Below are 13100 nucleotides of genomic sequence, written 5' to 3' on the forward strand. Positions count from 1 at the left end.
GGAAAGTGGGGCCGCACCCCCTCCCCTTCCTATTCGGACTCCCCTTGGGGGGCGCCTCCCCCTTGTGGGTTGTCCCCTCTTCTCTCCTATTGCCCATGAGGCCCATGATTTCCCCCGGGGGTTTCCGGTAACCCCTCGGTACTCCGATAAAATACCCGAATCACTCAGAACCATTCCAATGTCCGAATACAACCTTAAAATATATCAATCTTTACATCTCGACCATTTCGATACTCCTCATCATGTTCGTGATCTCATTCGGGACTCCGAACAAACTTCGGTCACCAAAACACATAACTCATTATACAAATCATCATCAAACATTAAGCGTGCGGACCCTACGGGTTTGAGAACTATGTAGACATGACCGAGACACATCTCCGGTCAATAACCACTAGTGGAACCTGATGCTCATATTTGTTCCTACATATTCTACGAAGATCTTTTATCGGTCAAACCACAATAACAACATATGTTATTCCCTTTGTCATCGGTATGTTACTTGCCCGAGATTCGATCATCGGTATCATCATACCTAGTTCAATCTCGTTACCGGAAAGTCTCTTTAATCGTTACGTAATGCATCATCCTGCAACTAACTCATTAGTCACATATTGCTTGCAAGGCTTATTATGATGTGCATTACCGAGAGGGCCCAGAGATACCTCTCCGATACTCGGAGTGACAAATCCTAATCTCGATCTATGCCAACCCAACAAACACCTTCGAAGACACCGATAGAGCATCTTTATAATTACCTAGTTACATTGTGACGGTTGATAGCACACAAGATGTTCCTACGGTATTCCGGAGTTGCATAATCTCATAGTCAAAGGAATATGTATAAGTCATGAAGAAAGCAATAGCAATAAAACTTAACGATGATTATGCTAAGCTAACGAATGGGTCTTGTCCATCACATCATTCTCCTAATGATGTGATCCCGTTCATCAAATGACAACACATGTCTATGGTTAGGAAACTTAACCGTCTTTGACTAACGAGCTAGTCTAGTAGAGGCTTACTAGGGACACTGTGTTTTGTCTATGTATCCACACATGTATCAAGTTTCCATTTAATTCAGTTCTGGCATGAATAATAAACATTTATCATGATATAAGGAAATATAAATAACAACTTTATTATTGCCTATAGGGCATATTTCCTTCAGTCTCCCACTTGCACTAGAATCAATAATCTAGTTCACATCGCCATGTGATTTAACACCAATAGTTCACATTACCATGTGACCAACACCCAAAGGGTTTACTAGAGTCAATAACCTAGTTCACATCGCCATGTGATTAGCACCCAAGGAGTACTAAGGTGTGATCATGTTTTGCTTGTGAGAGAAGTTTAGTCAACGGGTCTGCCACATTCAGATCCGTATGTATTTTCAAAATTTCTATGTCTACAATACTCTACATGGAGCTACTCTAGCTAATTTCTCCCACTTTTCATATGTATCCAGATTGAGACTCAGAGTCATCTAGATCAGTGTTAAAGCCTGCATCAATGTAACTCTTTGCGATGAACTCTTTATCACCTCCATAACCGAGAAATATTTCCTTAGTCCTCTAAGGATAATTTTGACTGCTGTCCAGTAATCTACTCATGGATCACTATTGTACCGATTTCCCAAACTCATGGCTAGGTACACAATAGGCCTGGTATACAACATGACATACTTTATAGAACCTATGGTTGAGGCATGGGGAATGACTTTCATTCTCTCTCTATCTTCCGATGTGGTCGGGTTTCGAGTATTACTCAACTTCATACCTTACAACTCAGGCAAGAACTCCTTCTTTGACTGATCCATTTTGAACTCCTTTAAAATCTTATCAAGGTATGTACTCATCGAAAGTCTTATCAAGCGTCTGGATATATCTTTATAGATCTTGATGCCCAATATGTAAGTAGCTTCACCGAGGTCTTTCTTTGAAAAACTCATTTCAAACACTCCTTTATGCTTTCCAAAAAATTCTACATCATTTCCTATCAACAATATGTCATTTACATATACCTATCAGAGAGGTTGTAGTGCTCCCACTCACTTTCTTGTAAATACAGGATTCACCGCAAGTCTGTATAAAACTATATGCTTTGATCAACTCATCAAAGCATATATTCCAACTTCGAGATGCTTGCACCAGTCCATAGATGGATCACTGGAGCTTGCACACTTTGTTAGCACCTTTAGGATTGAGAAAACCTTCTGGTTGCATCATATACAACTCTTCTTTAATAAATTCATTAAGGAATACAGTTTTGACATCCATTTGCCAGTTTTCATAAAATTCGGCAATTGCTAACATGATTCGGACAGACTTTAAACATTGATACAAGTGAGAAAATCTCATCATAGTCAACACCTTGAACTTTTCAAAAACCTTTTGCGACAATTTGAGCTTTGTAGATGGTAACACTACTATCAGCGTTCGTCTTCCTCTTGCAGATCCAATTATTCTCAATGGCTCGCCGATCATCGGGAAAGTCAATCAAAGTCCATACTTTGTTCTGATACATGGATCCCATCTTAGATTTCATGGCCTCAATTCATTTCGCGGAATCTGGGCTCATCATCGCTTCCTCATAGTTCGCAGGTTCGTCATGGTCTAGCAACATGACTTCCAGAATAGGTTTACCATACCACTCTGGTGCAGACCATAATATGGTTGATCTACGAGGTTTGGTAGTAACTTGATCTGAAGTTTCATGATCATCATCATTAGCTTCCTCACTAATTGGTGTAGGAATCACTAGAACTGATTTCTATGATGAACTACTTTCCAATTCGGGAGAAGGTATAATTACCTAATCAAGTTCTACTTTCCTCCCACTCACTTCTTTCGAGAGAAACTCCTTCTCTAGAAAGGATCCATTCTTAGCAACAAATATCTTGCCTTTAGATCTGTGATAGAAGGTGTACCCAACAGTTTCTTTTGGGTATCCTATGAAGACGCACTTCTCCGATTTGGGTTTGAGCTTACCAATTTGAAACATTTTCACATGAGCATCGCAACCCCAAACTTTACGAAATGACAGCTTTGGTTTCTTGCCAAACCATAGTTCATACGGTGTTGTCTCAACGGATTTAGATGGTGCCCTATTTAACGTGAATGCAGTTGTCTCTAATGCATAACCCCCAAAACGATAGCGGTAAATCGGTAAGAGATATCATAGATCGCACCATATCTAATAAAGTACGGTTACGCCGTTCGGACACACCATTACGCTGTGGTGTTCCAGGTGGCGTGAGTTGTGAAACTACTCCGCATTGTTTTAAATAAAGGCCAAAACTCATAACTCAAATATTCGCCTCTGTGATCAGATCGCAGAAACTTTATTTTCTTGCTACGATGATTCTCCACTTCACTCTGAAATTCTTTGAACTTTTAAAAATGATTCAGACTTGTGTTTCATTAAGTAGATATACCTATATCTGCTCAAATCAACTATGAAGGTTAGAAAATAACGATACCCACCATGAGCCTCAACAGTCATCGGACCGCATACATCGGTATGTATTATTTCCAATAAGTCAATGGCTCGCTCCATCGTTCCGGAGAACAGAGTCTTAGTCATCTTGCCCATGAGGCATGGTTCGCAAGCATCAAATGATTCATAATCAAGTGATTCCAAAAGTCCATCCGCATGGAGTTTCTTCATGCGCTTTACACCAATATGACCTAAACGGCAGTGCCACAAATATGTTGCACTATCATTATCAACTTTGCATCTTTTGGCATCAATATTATGAATATGTGTATAACCATGATCGAGATTCAACAAACCATTCACATTGGGTGTATGACCATTGAAGGCTTTATTCATGTAAACAGAACAAAAATTATTCTCTGACTTAAATGAATAACTGTATTGCAATAAACATGATCCAAGCATATTCATGCTTAACGCAAACACCAAATAACATTTATTTAGGTTCAATACTAATCCCGAAGGTAGAGGGAGTATGCGATGGTGATCTTATCAACCTTGGAATCACTTACAACACACATCGTTTCCTCGCCCTCAACTAGTCTTTGTTCCTTTTGTAACTCCTGTTTCGGAGTTACTAATCTTAGCAACTGAACCGGTATCAAATACCATGGGGTTACTATGAACACTAGTAAAGTACACATCAATAACATGTATATCAAATGTACTTTTCACTTTGTCATCCTTCTTATCCACCAAATACTTGGGGCAGTTCCGCTTCTAGTGATCAGTCTCTTTGCAGTAGAAGCACTCAGTTTCAGGCTTAGGTCCAGACTTGGGCTTCTTCTCGGGAGTAGCAACTTGCTTGCTATCCTTCTTGAAGTTCCCATTCTTCCCTTTGCCCTTTTTTGAATCTAGTGGTCTTGTTAACCATCAACACTTGATGCTCCGTTTTGATTTCTACCTCCGCAGCCTTTAGCATTGCGAAGAGCTCACAAAGTTCCAATAACTTGGTGATAGTGACTAGAGAACTCTGTCAATCACTATCTTATCTGGAAGATTAACTCCCACTTGTTTCAAGCGATTGTAGTACTCAGACATTCTGAGCACATGCTCGGTAGTTGAGCTATTCTCCTCCATCTTGTAGGCAAAGTACTAATACGTCCATTTTGCATCATGCTTTTATATCAGTATTTATTGCATTATGGGCTGTTATTACACATTATGTTACAATACTTATGCCTATTCTCTCTTATTTTACAAGGTTTACATGAAGAGGGGGAATGCCGGCAGCTGGAATTCTGGGCTGGAAAAGGAGCAAATATTAGAGACCTATTCTGCACATCTCCAAAAGTCCTGAAACTCCACGGGAGCACTTTTCAGAATATATAAAAAATATTGGGCGCAAGAAGTACCGGAGGGGGGCCACCCACCAGCCACGAGGGTGGGGGGCGCGCCCTACCCCCCTGGGCACGCCCCCTGCCTCATGGGCCCCCTGGTGGCCCTCCGATGCCCATCTTTGGCTATATGGAGTCTTTTGTCCGAGAAAAAAATCATAAGCAAGCTCACAGGACGAAACTCCGCCGCCACGAGGCGGAACCAATCTAGGGCTCCGGCGAAGCTGTTCTGCCGGGGAAACTTCCCTCCGGGAGGGGGAAATCATCACCATCGTCATCACCTACGATCCTCTTGTCGGGAGGGGGTCAATCTCGATCATCATCTTCACCAGCACCATCTCATCTCAAACCCTAGTTCATCTCTTGTATCCAATCTTTGTATCCAAACCTCACATTGGTACTTGTGGGTTGCTAGTAGTGTTGATTACTCCTTGTAGTTGATGCTAGTTGGTTTAATTGGTGGAAGTTCATATGTTCAGATCCATTATGCATATTAATACCCCTCTGATTATGAACATGAATATGCTTGTGAGTAGTTACGTTTGTTCCTGAGGACATGGGAGAAGTCTTGCTATTAGTAGTCATGTGAATTTGGTATTCGTTCGATATTTTGATGAGATGTATGTTGTCATCCCTCTAATGGTGTCATGTGAACATCGACTACATGACACTTCACCATTGTTTGGGCCTAGAGGGAGGCATTGGAAAGTAATAAGTAGATGATGGGTTGCTAGAGTGACAGAAGCTTAAACCCTAGTTTATGCGTTGCATCGTAAGGGCTGATTTGGATCCATATGTTTCATGCTATGGTTAGGTTTACCTTAATACTTCTGTTGTAGTTTCGGATGCTTGCAATGGGGGTTAATCATAAGTGGGATGCTTGTTCAAGTAAGGACAGCACCCAAGCACCGGTCCACCCACATATCAAATTATCAAAGTACCGAATGTGAATCATATGAACGTGATGAAAACTAGTTTGACGATAATTCCCATGTGTCCTCGGGAGCGCTTTCCTTCATATAAGAGTTTGTCCAGGCTTATCCTTTGCTACAAAAAGGATTGGGCCATCTTTCTGCACCTTATTTACTTTTATTACTTGTTGCTCGTTACAATTTATCTTATCACAAAACTATCTGTTACCGATAATTTCAGTGCTTGCAGAGAATACCTTGTTGAAAACCGCTTATCATTTCCTTCTGCTCCTCGTTGGGTTCGACACTCTTACTTATCGAAAAGGCTACGATAGATCCCCTACACTTGTGGGTCATCAAGTACTTGTCAGAGGTCTCATACCTCTCGACTTGGGCATGAGTCTGAAATACCAATTTCAGCTCTTTGGGACATCTTATATGCTCTGTGGCGTTCAAAACGTTTTTGAAGTCGCGGTTCTAAGCCGTAAATCATGGCGCACTATACTATCAAGTAGTCATCATACCGAGCTTGCCAAACGTTCATAATATCTGCATCTGCTCCTGCAAAAGGTTCGTTACCTAGCGGTGCATCAAGGACATAATTCTTCTATGCAGCAATGAGGATAATCCTCAGATCACGGATCCAGTCCGCACATTGCTACTATCATATTTCAACTAATTTTTCTCTAGGAACATATCAAAAATAAACGGGGAGCTATAAGCGAGCTATTGATCTACAACATAATTTGCAAATACTATCAGGACTAAGTTCATGATAAATTAAAGTTCAATTAATCATATTACTTAAGAACTCCCACTTAGATAGACATCCCTCTAGTCATCTAAATGATCACGTGATCCATATCAACTAAACCATGTCTGATCATCACGAGAGATGGAGTAGTTTTCAATGGTGAACGTCACTATGTTGGTCATATCTACTATATGATTCATGTTCGACCTTTCGGTCTTAGTGTTCTGAGGCCATATCTGCATATGCTAGGCTCGTCAAGTTTAACCCGAGTATTCTGCACGTGCAAAACTGGCTTGCACCCGTTGTATGTGAACGTAGAGCTTATCACACCCGATCATCACGTGGTGTCTCGGCACAACAAACTATAGCAAGAGTGCATACTCAGGGAGAACACTTATACCTTGAAATTTAGTGAGGGATCATCTTATAATGCTACCGTCGTACTAAGCAAAATAAGATGCATAAAGGATAGACATCACATGCAATCAAAATATGTGACATGATATGGCCATCATCATCTTGGGACTTTGATTTCCATCTCCAAAGCATTGTCATGATCTCCATCGTCACCGGCTTGACACCTTGATCTCCAACTATTGCTTCTACGACTATCGCTACCGCTTAGTGATAAAGTAAAGTAATTACATGGCGATTGCATTTCATACAATAAAGTGATACGTCCATTTTGCATCATGCTTTTATATAGATATTTATTGCATTATGGGTTGTTATTACACATTATGTCACAATACTTATGCCTATTCTCTCTTATTTTACAAGGTTTACATAAAGAGGGAGAATGCCGGCAGCTGGGATTCTGGGCTGGAAAAGGAGCAAATATTAGAGACCTATTCTGCACAGCTCCAAAAGTCCTGAAACTCCACGGAAGACGTTTTCCAAATATATCCAAAAATACTGAGAGCAAGAACTTCACCAAGGGGGCCACACCCTGCCCACGAGGGTGGGGCGTGCCCTACCCCCCTGGGCGCGCCCCCTACCTCGTGGGCCCCCTGGTGGCCCTCCGGTGACCATCTTCTTCTATATGAAGTCTTTCGATGGGAAAAAATAACAAGCCATCTTCTCGGACGAAACTCCGCCGCCACGTGGCGGAACCTTGGCGGAACCAATCTAGGGCTCTGGCGGAGCTGTTCTGCCGGGGAAACTTCCCTCCCGAAGGGGGAAATCATCGTCATCGTCATCACCAACGCTCCTCTCATCGGGAGAGGGCAATCTCCATCAACATCTTCATCAGCACCGTCTCCTCTCAAAACCCTAGGTCATCTCTTGTATCCAATTCTTGTCTCCAAGTCCGGGATTGGTGCTAGTAGGTTGCTAGTAGTGTTAATTACTCCTTGTAGTTGATGCTAGTTGGTTTAATTGGTGGAAGATCATATGTTCAGATCCTATATGCATAGTAATACCCCTCTGATTATGAACATGTTTATGCTTTGTGAGTAGTTACGTTTGTTCCTGAGGACATGGGAGAAGTCTTGCTATTAGTAGTCATCTGAATTTGGTATTCGTTTGATATTTTGATGAGATGTATGTTGTCTCTCCTCTAGTGGTGTTATGTGAACGTCGACTACATGACACTTCACCATTATTTGGGCCTAGAGGAAGGCATTGGGAAGTAATAAGTAGATGATGGGTTGCTAGAGTGACAGAAGCTTAAACCCTAGTTTATGCGTTGCTTCGTAAGGGGCTGATTTGGATCCATATGTTTCATGATATGGTTAGGTTTACCTTAATACTTTTGTTGTAGTTGCGGATGCTTGCAATAGAGGTTAATCATAAGTGGGATGCTTGTCCAAGTAAGGGCAGCACCCAAGCACCGGTACACCCACATACCAAATTATCAAAGTACCGAACGCAAATCATATGAGCGTGATGAAAACTAGCTTGACGATATTCCCATGTGTCCTCGGGAGCGCTTTTCTCTATATAAGAGTTTTTCCAGGCTTGTCCTTTGCTACAAAAAGGATTGTGCCACCTTGCTGCACTTTATTTACTTTTGTTACTTGTTGCTCGTTACAAATTATCCTATCACAAAACTATCTGTTACCACTTATTTCAGTACTTGCAGAGAATACCTTGCTGGAAACCACTTATCATTTCCTTCTGCTCCTCATTGGGTTCGACACTCTTACTTATCAAAAGGACTACGATAGATCCCCTATACTTTTGGGTCATCAAGACTCTTTTCTGGTGCCGTTGCCGGGGAGTGAAGCGCCTTTGGTAGGTGCAATTTGGTAAGGAAAATTTTATTTAGTGTGGTGAAATTTACTATCACTTGTTACTATGGAAATTAATCCTCTGAGGAGCTTGTTCAGGGTATCTTCACCCCGACCAGTAGAGCAAAGAGTTGCTACTCAACCTACTTAAAATGAAAATGACTGCTTTGGAATTCCTTTGGGTATGATAGAAAAACTGCTAGCTAATCCTTTTTTAGGAGATGGAACAAAACATCCTGATGAGCATCTAATATATGTAGATGACGTTTGTGGATTATTTAAGCTTGCAGGTGTACCCGAAGATGTTGTTAATAAGAAGGTCTTCCCTTTATCTTTGAAGGGAGACACATCGACATGGTATAGGCTATGTGATGATATGGGGTCTTGGAATTACAAACGACTGAAATTGGAATTTCATCAGAAGTTTTATCCTATGCATCTTGTTCATCGTGATCGCAATTACATATATAATTTTTGGCCTCACGAAGGAGAAAGGATCGCTCAAGCTTGGGCGAGGCTTAAATCAATGTTATATTCATGCCCCAATCATGAGCTCTCAAGAGAAATGATTATTCAAAAAAATTATTCTCGGCTTTGTGATAACAATCGCACCATGCTTGATACTTCTTGTGCTGGCTTTTTTATGATGAAGACTATTGAATTCAAATGGGATTTATTGGAAAGAATTAAACGCAGCTCTGAAGATTGGGACCTCGACAAAGGTAAGGAGTTAGGTATAACACCTAGTTTTGATTGTGTTAAATCTTTTATGGATACCGATATTTTTCATAAATTCAGCACTAAATATGGACTTGCCTCTGAGATAGTAGCTTCTTTCTGTGAATCTTTTACTACTTATGTTGATCTCCCCAAGGAGAAGTGGTTTAAATATCATCCTCCCATAGAAGTAAAAGTAGCTGCACCTATTAAAGTTGAAGAAAAGATTGTCACTTATAATGATCCAATTGTTCCTACTTCTTATGTTGAGAAACCACCTTTCCCTATTAGGATAAAGGATCATGCTAAAACTTCAACTATAGTTCGTAAAAGCAATATTGAAACATATACACCTCCTGAGCAAGTTAAAGTTGAACCTAATATTGCTATTGTTAAAGATCTCTTGTCTGATAATATTGATGGGCATGTTATTTATTTCTGTGATGAAACTACTAGAATTGCTAAACCCTGTGCTAAAGATAAACCTAGACCTGTTGTAGGCATGCCTGCTATTTCTGTTAAAATAAGAGATCATTGTTATCATGGCTTATGAGATATGGGTGCTAGTGCTAGTGCAATACCTTATGCCTTATACAAAGAAGTTATGCATGATATTGCACCTGCTGAGATGGAAGATATTGATGTCACAATTAAACTTGCCAATAGAGATACTATTTCACCAATGGGAATTGTTAGAGATGTTGAAGTCTTGTGTGGGAAAACTAAATATCCTGCTGATTTTCTTGTTCTTGGTTCCCCACAAGATAGCTTTTGTCCCATTATATTTGGTAGACCCTTCTTGAACACTGTTAATGCTACCATAGATTGCAAAAGAGATATTGTTACTATCGGTTTAGATGATATGACTCATGAATTTAATTTCTCTAAATTTATTAGACAACACCGTGAAGAAGAATTACCTAGTAAGGATGAAATTATTGATCTTGCTTCTATTGCCGTACCTCCTAGTGATCCTTTAGAACAATACTTGCTAGACCATGAAAATGATATGTTTATGAATGAAAGAAGGGAATTAGATGAAGTATTCTTTAAACAGTAACCTATTCTGAAAAACAACTTACCTGTTGAAATCCTAGGGGATCCTCCTCCACCCAAGGGTGATCCCGTGTTTGAGCTTAAACCATTACCTGATACTCTTAAATATGCTTATCTTGATGAGAAAAAGATATATCCTGTTATTATTAGTGCTAACCTTTCAGAGCATGAGGAAGAGAGATTATTGAAAACTCTGAAGAAGCACTGTGCTGCTATTGGGTATACTCTTGATGATCTTAAGGGCATTAGTCCCACTCTATGTCAACATAAAATTAATTTGGAAGAAGACGCTAAACCAATTCGTGATCATCAATGCCGGATGAATCCTAAAATGAAGTGGTAAGAAAGGAAATACTAAAGCTCCTTGAGGCAGGTATAATCTATCCCGTTGCTGATAGTCAGTGGGTAAGCACTGTCCATTGTGTCCCTAAGAAGGGAGGTATTACTGTTGTTCCAAATGATAAAGATGAATTGATCCCTCAAAGAATTATTACAGGTTATAGGATGGTAATTGATTTCCGCAAATTAAATAAGGCTACTAAAAAGGATCATTACCCCTTACCTTTTATCGATCAAATGCTAGAAAGATTATCTAAACATACACAATTTTGCTTTCTAGATGGTTATTCTAGTTTCTCTCAAATACCTGTGTCAGCCAAAGATCAATCAAAGACTACTTTTACATGCCCTTTTGGTACTTTTTCTTATAGACGTATGCCTTTTGGTTTATGTAATGCACGTGCTACCTTTCAAAGATGCATGATGGCTATATTCTCTGACTTTTGTGAAAAGATTTGTGAGGTTTTCATGGACGACTTTTCCATCTATGGATCTTCTTTTGATGATTGCTTGAGCAACCTTGATCGAGTTTTGCAGAGATGTGAAGAAACTAATCTTGTCTTGAATTGGGAAAAGTGCCACTTTATGGTTAATGAAGGTATTGTCTTGGGGCATAAAGTTTCGGAAAGAGGTATTGAAGTTGATAAAGCCAAGGTTGATGCTATTGAAAAGATGCTATGTCCCAAGGACATCAAAGGTATAAGAAGTTTCCTTGGTCATGTCGGATTTTATAGGAGGTTTATTAAGGACTTCTCAAAAATCTCTCGACCTCTGACTAATTTATTACAAAAAGATATACCATTTGTTTTTTATGATGATTGTGTAGAAGCATTTGAAATACTTAAGAAAGCATTGATCTCTGCACCTATTGTTCAGCCACCTGATTGGAATTTACCATTTGAAATTATGTGTGATGCTAGTGATTATGTTGTAGGTGTTGTTCTAGGACAGAGAGTTGATAAGAAATTAAATTTTATTCAATATGCTAGTAAAACCCTAGACAATGCTCAAAGAAATTATGCTACTACTGAAAAAGAATTCTTAGCAGTTGCATTTGCTTGTGATAAGTTCAGACCTTATATTGTTGATTCTAAAGTAACTATTCACACTGATCATGCAGCTATTAAATATCTTGTGGAAAAGAAAGATGCTAAACCTAGACTTATTAGATGGGTTCTCTTGCTATAAGAATTTGATTTGCATATTGTTGATAGAAAGGGAGCTGAGAACCCCGTTGCAGACAACTTATCTAGGTTAGAAAATGTGCTTGATGACCCACTTCCTATTGATGATAGCTTTCCTGATGAGCAATTAAATGTCATAAATGCTTCGCATACTGCTCCATGGTACTCCCTCCTTTTCGGTTTATAGGGCTCATCTCAACTTTTTCATTTTTCCAATTTAAAGGGCTCATCTCCATCTCCTATTGAGATTCCAAGGTGCATTAAATCATTGCATGCAATAATTAAAAAGGAACTCCCCAATGCATGTAACTTTCCTACTCATCTAGTGGTCAAGCATGCATGCACTGCAATTAATCCAAATTAATGCATCATTTTAATTTAGATAGTTTTTTAGAGTACGAGATACATTCCTCCATTCACCAAGTACCTTGGTTGATGAGATTTTAGATCTAAGCCTTATAAACCGGCAAGGAGGGAGTATGCTGATTATGCTAATTACATTGTTGCTAAGTTTATACCACCTAGTTTCACATACCAGCAAAAGAAAAAGTTCTTTTATGATTTGAGGCATTACTTTTGGGATGACCCACATCTTTATAAAGAAGGAGTAGATGGTGTTATTAGATGTTGTGTACCTGAGCATGAGCAGGAACAGATCCTACGCAAGTGTCACTCCGAAGCTTATGGAGGACACCATGCTGGAGATAGAACTGCACATAAGGTATTGCAATCTGGTTTTTATTGGCCTACTCTCTTCAAGGTTGCCCGTAAGTTTGTTTTATCTTGTGATGAATGTCAAAGAATTGGTAATATTAGTAGACGTCAAGAAATGCCCATGAATTATTCACTTGTTATTGAACCATTTGATGTTTGGGGCTTTGACTATATGGGACCCTTTCCTTCCTCTAAGGGATATACACATATTTTAGTCGTTGTTGATTACGTTACTAAGTGGGTAGAAGCTATTCCAACTAGTAGTGCTGATCATAACACTTCTATTAAAATGCTTAAAGAAGTTGTTTTTCCAAGATTTGGAGTCCCTAGATATTTAATGACTGATGGTGGTTCAC

Source organism: Triticum dicoccoides, chromosome 7A (genome assembly GCF_002162155.2).
Source record: "Triticum dicoccoides isolate Atlit2015 ecotype Zavitan chromosome 7A, WEW_v2.0, whole genome shotgun sequence".
Classification (NCBI taxonomy): Eukaryota; Viridiplantae; Streptophyta; class Magnoliopsida; order Poales; family Poaceae; genus Triticum; species Triticum dicoccoides.